This window comes from Suncus etruscus, chromosome 14 (assembly GCF_024139225.1).
Source record: "Suncus etruscus isolate mSunEtr1 chromosome 14, mSunEtr1.pri.cur, whole genome shotgun sequence".
NCBI lineage: Eukaryota > Metazoa > Chordata > Mammalia > Eulipotyphla > Soricidae > Suncus > Suncus etruscus.
The window spans coordinates 53,224,105-53,230,104 of record NC_064861.1 but is presented as its reverse complement, the minus strand read 5'-3'; positions in this window follow the sequence as shown (position 1 = coordinate 53,230,104).

Genomic DNA, 6,000 nt, shown 5'->3' with positions numbered 1-6,000 from the left:
CTGATCTATGAAAATTTCACACAAAACCACAATCATCTTGTTGAACATCACGCTAAAGTTGTAGCCCATATATTGATGATATCGTCGATAGTGTAGATCCAATCAATTAAGATAGATTTTGAATAGTACCTCCAGACCTACCTTATCTAAAGTATATAATTCTGAACATATAAAGTAGACAAAATGCCCCAAGAGTTATGCTAGTAATTGGCAACTACAAAATAAATTGAAACTCTATAAACTAGCTGATAGTTGTTTTTTTTTTTAACACATTGACTCTGGCATTGTAATCTCTGTTAATTAGATCCTATCCAAGTGTGAGTAACTTGGTATGATCCATCTGAGTGTCAATGTGTTTCATGTTATTGAAACTTATAAAGTGGCTGGATATTCTAGCTTCTATGGTTTTGTAGTTCAATTGGTTTTAGATGTTCCTTTCTCCTTCATAAAGTCTAAGGCTTTTCTTTTTGCCCAACAAAAGACTTTGTAATAGCATTGTGTAGACCAAATGTTGATGCTGACAACACCTTAGGAATGCGCCAAAGTGGTAGGCAGTATCAGCACAATCTGTGTGGTAACCAGATTGCACGCCTCCGGAAAAGAGTTGGAACAATCATTTCCATCTGATTTTATCTGAATATTTTGTTCAATACTCCAGTTTTATGCTCCATTTCAGAACATAAAACTGAACATTTTAAATCTAGGGCTGATCATTATTAATGATAAAAGGTAAAAAAAAGTATTATTCTTGGGAAAACTAAGTCTAAGTTTTTAGTATTTAAATATGAAATGTTTGTAAGACCCACAGATGTTTCTATGTTACTATGGCTCTGACTTTATGAGCTCTTATTTCCTCGTTTCTCCCATGAATTCAACATTAGAGCTCAACTTTTATAACTCTGAAAGGTAGCTTTATAGATCAGGGTGGATTTTTCCTTATTAATCGCTAGTGTGAATGGTGACTGTTAAAAGAGTATTCTTGGGATGTGTACTGGGGCTCTCTCTCCATTCTAGAGAAGGCCAATGTTCTCTCTTGAGTTTCTTTCTCCTTTCACTCTCTCTTTCTCTCTACCTGTCTCCCTCTCTCCCCACTCTCTTCTTCCCTCCCTCTTGCTCTCCCTCCCTCTCTCATCTTACCTTCCTCAGAACTTCTAATAAAAAATTTTACTTCAAAAATTAAATTAAAAATATCCTTTAAATCAAAACCATTTTTCCAAATTGGAATTGGTAGACTTGAGGGGTTTTATTTTCTGTCAGTTTTGAGTTTTTCTACTTTATTTTGTATTTTGTGTATGTATATTTGTAAGTAGGATATATGAGTCAGATAATTAGCATAACTTTCAACTAGGCTGTGGGGGAGTCTGCAAATGTTAATCTTTCTACCTCTCATATAAGATCTAAATTAGGAATTCCAGAAGTCTGGTGGTGTCTCAGAATGTCTCAGGGTAACTGTTAAAGCCAGTGAGGGCAGTATTTTTTGTTTTTCTTTTTCTTGGTTGGTTTTGGTTTTGATTTTAGAACCACAGCCAGCAGTGCTCGGGACTTACTCCTGACTCTGAGCTCAGGAATTACTCCTGATAGAGTGATTCAAGGAACTCAAAGAACCTATCAGATGTCAGGGATGGTTCCAAACATATGCAAGCCAAGAGAGACTTCCCCTCTGTACTATATCTCTCCAGCCCCATTTGGAGCAGTTTGAAGAGTTTTACATATTTCTGTCTATAATTTGAGAAGAGCAGAGAGAAGAAAGAAGCTATTTTGTCAAACACACACATTCCTGCCAAAGAGATTGAGAAATCAAATTTCTCTCTCCGAACCACATATTGATGAATACACATCACCTATTTCTCCTACTGAGCTGCATTTTCTTCACAACATAATGCATGTTTCATGTCATCCAGGCTGACCTCTTATTTCTAATGGGCCTTTCAGCCTCCAAGAGGCTCCACACTTCATGGCATGATGTCTCAGCTGGAATTTAACTTCTACCACTCGCTTGTTTTGTGACCTTTGACAAGTCTCTTAACCTTTCTCAAAATCTCTTAACATTTCTCCAGTTCCAGCCTTTGAAAAGCCTGGATAACAATAGATACAGTGCTTGCCTTTCAGAGGTGGCATGAGGATTAATTAGCTAATGTTTGTTAAGAGCTATATAAATGCTAAGTATTATGATTATTCCTTACTCGTGTTAGCATTATAAAATGTCAGTTTGTTGAGTGGGAGAAAATGGGGTTATTGGACCCAGGTGGAGTATGACTCTTTTATAAGTTTTCTCTCACTGGTGAAATTACTAGAACTGTGTTTACTTACCCTGGCTAATGGCTTCATTATTACCAGGAGATAGCAATTAGCTCACTTTAAATGATACAAACAACTATAACTCAGTTTACTATGAGCTAGAAGACTCAATGAGGGATCTCAGCAAGATAGTTTGAAAATCATTGGATTATAGTGGGGCCTGATTGTCTTTGTAAGTCCAGATGATATAGTTTGGAGTAAGACCTACTATGAATAGTATAAAGAAAACATCAAGGTCCTCTGCTCTCCAAGAAGAATTGGGACTTGTCCAAGAACTGACTGGTTAATCTCAAATAGAACATCCCTTCATCACTCAAATGTAACTTTCTCTTCCTTAGGCCTGCATGTTGAGCAGGGGCAAAAGAGTTCAACAAATAAATATATGGACACAAGGAGGCTTTAGCTAACAATCACATAAGGATACAAAATAAAATTAAATCCCAATGAGTCTTTTTAATCTACCACTACATGTCTCTTCAACTTTACTGTTTGAGGAAAGAAGTCAGAATGAACTTGTCATACAGGCTGAATGCATACTCCAAAACATCGAGTTCTTTGTTGAAAAGATAATATTTTATTCAAATAAAAAATACTTTATCATTTATTTGGATGTTAAAGCAATTATTTTATAGCTATGTGAGCACCTACACATAAGTAATAATGTATTTTCTTAAAATTGTATTTCTATGTTACTGATACTCTCTGACAAGTGGTTCCCAACTCTGTTAGATTACTGGGAGTTCCTGCTTACATTTAAGTTTTTTGTATTTAATATTTGAGAGTTCAGAATACCAAGTGCTCTTTCCCTTTTGACAAGTAAATAATACCCTTAAATAACCCCCTGTCACCATTCTCACCTTGTGCTCCATTTACTCTATATTTTCCTAACAAGATCATTTTCCATCACCGTAGGGGAAACTGAGGTGGCTCATTAGATATTTATGTTTCCAATTTTCAGAGGAAATTTATCTGACATTCAAAACTGAATACTAGGTGAAAACAAGTTTCATAGAAAGTAAAATAATCCAATGTCACTTTTCATCTAATAACTCTCTTCAGCTGAGTTATATATTGTATTACTAATTGCATTTAGAAATATAAAATAATGAGCATTAGTCATTGGAAAATTGATAGAGATAGGGAATGCTCTTGTAGATGCACATTAGTAAGAAAGCAGGCAGTCTCAAGAAAAGAATGAATCTGCTCATATCGTAGGGTAATAGCACAAGCAGAGATGTCACATAATATACAGAAGTCAAAGGCACTTATTCTGTTTGGACAAATGTTTCTCTCACTCATGTACTTAAATGTCTCCTTCTACCCCCAAAATAATGAATAATGTTTGTCTTTTTCTTTTGCCCCTACAGGTTTCCAATGGGAACACTTTATATAGGTATCAGATACCAATTAAGAGCAATTGTATTGCTATTTCAAGCTCAATGGGCACAAAATATAACTCTTACTTGGCAATCCTCAGCTTGTCAGAAAATAGACACAAATGAACTGAAAAGCTTGCATTTGTTTATAGCCAAGAAAAGTTTTCTCATCAATAACTATGTATGGATTTTTCCCTACTGATTTAAATAAGAGGAAGAACCAGAATGTTTTGATAATTTATTCTTGTCTTCGTTTGTATCTCTACAGAAGTAGAGTTAATATTATATGGTGCCAATATATTTTGAATAGAGTAATACTCTCAGTACAGCTATGACCTTTTCCCCTGTAATTAGTTCCAACTGAAATTAGATTCAGTAAAAGCATGGCTCCAATTAGAGCTAAATCAAAAACAAAACTCAAAGCTTGATTTCACATAACAAAATTATTGAGGGAAAAAGGTAGTGGGGGAGAGGAGCACTTCCTCAAATTTAGTTCAGCAGATTGAACCAGATGGTAAATCCTTTGAATTTGGGAGAAAATGCACATTAGCGTACAAGCCTCTGTTAATAATTTCATGACTCATGGGGATTTTTGCAATCTCACCTCGGTTGACCAGTTTTCTAACACTGCAAACATCAAATCAAATATCTTCACACTTCTGATTTAAGAAAAGATCTATTTTTGATAAAAGGAGGAAAAATGTGAAATCTTGCAACTTCCTTAGGTAACATTCTATATCAGATAACCAAGACTATTAGAGTTCTTAGAATGCACTTAGTACTTGTGTAATGCTGAATATCTCTACATAGTTTCCTAACTGCAAGTCTATAACCATAATAGAACTTCTAAATTTTCTTTTTTATTTCTTATATTTGGGTGAATAGTATACTCAGCAATGCTTAGGCCTTATTAGGGAGCACTCCTAATAAGGCTTGAGACCATACAGGGTGCTAGGGATTGAACTCAGGTTGGCTGCATGCAAAATAAATCTACTACCTGTGACTATCACTAGTTCCTATATTTAGTTTTTTTTTATCTAAAATAAATACTAATAAGCAAGAAAAATATACATAAGATTCTAATTCATCAGGCATGCTATAAATGAGAAGCACATTTCTTCACTTAATCTTTTCAAAATTGACATTGACTATGAAGGAGGAAAGTCCATGAGCTAACCAGAACACAGGCTTAAAAAAACAGGGTAATAAAAAAAAATTCAGGCCTCAAAAAATAAGATGGAGACTGAATCATAGAGATCTTCAAACTCTAAGTTAAGAAACTAGCAATTTGGGTCAGAGTAATAATACAGAGATGTAGGGCATTTGCCTTGCATGAAGCTGACCCAGGTTCAATCCCTGGCATCCCATATAGTCCTTCAAACCTACCAGTTTGTGCAGTTAGTGCAGAGCTAGGAGTAATACCTGAGCACCACTTGGTGTGGCACCAAAAGCAAAAAAAAAAAAAAGAAAAAGAAACTGTGACAACCATAAGATGTGCTGTAGAGAACAGACCTCCAAGATTAGAGAAAGAACTATCCTAATTGTGAATGTGCCGATCATTCACAGAGCCTATTCTTTTACCATTATCTAAGAACTTAAGAATTCCTGGGGCCGGCGAGATAGCATGGAGGTAAGGCCTTTGCCTTCCATGCAGAAGGACAGTGGTTCGAATCCCGGTATCCCATATGGTCCCCCGTGCCTGCCAGGGGCGATTTCTGAGCATAGAGCCAGGAGTAACCCCTGAGCATGCTGGGTGTGACCCCCCAAAAAAAAAAGAATTCCTGACCACAAACATAAAATTATATAGCATTCAATAATGAAGCAACTTTATAGCAAAAGAGAGGTGTAAGTGGGCCCATAATCAGTGTTCACTAGTCATTCCTCATACTCAATCAAAGACAGTCGCCTAGATTCATAATGACAGTTTTTGAATTTTCACTTTTAATAATTCATTTATTTTTAATTAAAGACAGCCATTTACAAAGTTATTGGTAGATGAGTCTTAGGTATACAATATTCCAAAGTCAAACCTACAACCTGTGTCATTTTCCATCTACCAGAGTTTCTATGCACCCTCCCACTAACTCCCACCACACCCAATCATTCTCACTGCCTGAAACCTTGACAGACACACTTCCATGTTTAGTTATTGTAGTTTATATTTCATGTTTTCAGTGTTGTTTAGTCTGTGCTTCAGTTATATAGCTATACCATTCTCCAACATCACTTGTATACCCAAATTATGACACATCATTCCCCATTACTTCCTCTTCTCATCTTCTTTCTTTCCCCCTGAATTCATTTTCCTTCTCTGTCCTCCTCCCTA